Source organism: Onthophagus taurus, chromosome 3 (genome assembly GCF_036711975.1).
Source record: "Onthophagus taurus isolate NC chromosome 3, IU_Otau_3.0, whole genome shotgun sequence".
In the NCBI taxonomy this organism is placed as follows: Eukaryota; Metazoa; Arthropoda; class Insecta; order Coleoptera; family Scarabaeidae; genus Onthophagus; species Onthophagus taurus.
In genome coordinates, this window is record NC_091968.1 from 7,332,505 (window position 1) to 7,334,072 (window position 1,568).

A 1,568-nucleotide genomic window follows, 5' to 3' on the forward strand; every position below is an offset into this window, starting at 1 on the left:
ATTACATTTTTTATAAATTATATAGAATATATAAAAAACCGCAAAAAAAGTCAAGTTACTAAACTGTAATAACTGTATACATTTTTATTGAAATTTTAAAACCTTATTCTTTATAAATTAAAAGAATCTCGTTTAAGTCTTAAATCTAAGCCACACATGCTAAGGATCGTTTAGTAACAAGGAAAGGGCGATAAGCCTTAAGCCGAAAGTGGCAAGTTCTGGTAGAGGGCGAGGAGTTTTGGACGCGGTCCAAACTCAACGGATTAATATTTTTCAGGAACGCGACGTGTCGAACTAAAAGCTCTCTAAAACGACGCAACCGCGAGCTTTTAAGGCACTTAAAAACAAAAACAAACTCCGCCGCAAAACTTCTATATTAAACAGAAAAATAATATTACATCATTCAAATTCCAAGTCAACAACACACTTTTATAAATAACAAAATTATCTTATCAATAAATGCGTCATCGCTGTGTCCACTAGTTTATTATTTTTTATTTATTGGACTGTCGGGTTTATGTGATTTAACCGAAAATTGCAGGAAAATCAAAACGGTCATCATTAAAATTAGGATAATTATTGTAATCGATTCTTCTGCAGGGTCTTTGATAATTTCTCCTTCTTTTTGCTTGTTGTTGTCTGTACACAAATAACGGCCTGAAAACAATCGTTGAATCAGGTTCCATTATTTCTTCATCCGATGAAGGAGATGTGTTTGGAGTTAATAAATCGTCGTTTCTAACCGTTATATTTTCTCCTTCATTATCATTATTGATAGGATTTGAAGAAATTATTAAAACGTTTGAAACGATAATAAAAATTAACGATGTTAAATATTTCTACAAAAAAAATTTGTTAAAATGTATTATTAGAAGATAAAAAACGAACTCACCATGATTGTTGTTATTCTTAATGGGTGAAGAGACAATATTCTTATGAATCTCTTCAGATTTACTCTTGTTTTATAGTTGCTTTATCTTTTAGTCATCAAGCATGAATCGCCACCAGATTTTCTTGGAACTGCTAAAAAACCACAATTTTATTGCACGTCAACGACTCATTCCAAAAACAATCACAAAGAAGATCTTAATTTATTTATAGATTTACTTTAATGGGATTTAAATTGTAAAGATCTGCCGAATTAAGAGTTATCAATAGAGAAGATGATACATTAATAGTGCTTAGTTAATTTGTTACTTACGTACATGTTATGAAATTTATACTGATTTCGTCACATCAAATATCTGGTGAAAATTACAACGTAGTGTCTTTATCGTAAATAATATACATATATAAATTATTAATTTCTAAAAAATTCAAAGCTAAACACGAAATTGCTAAACATCGCTCTGTACTTAAAATAGCTCAAAATTGTTATCAAACCGATTCTTAAAAAACTGTTATCACAGTCAGAAAGAGCGCTCCTTCAACTATCGTAATCCGATCTTAAAGGCTAAAAAAATATCTAACCCAGAAAGAGTTGGAAAAAGAAATCGACAATCGGATTCAGATTTTGAGCCTTCTAAAGAAGGAACTCCAGGCAACGACCAAAAAATAACAACGATAAT

General features: G+C 30.5%; 1 long non-coding RNA gene across 1 annotated transcript; it reads right to left on the reverse strand.

The window, feature by feature from the left end:
* Positions 1-356: 356 nt before the first annotated feature.
* On the reverse strand, positions 357-1,182 carry LOC111425097 (uncharacterized). The gene is made up of 2 exons (XR_002707692.2): positions 893-1,182; positions 357-839 (listed from the first exon to the last, which is right to left on the reverse strand). It is a non-coding gene; the product is annotated as an uncharacterized lncRNA (long non-coding RNA).
* Positions 1,183-1,568: the final 386 nt, after the last annotated feature.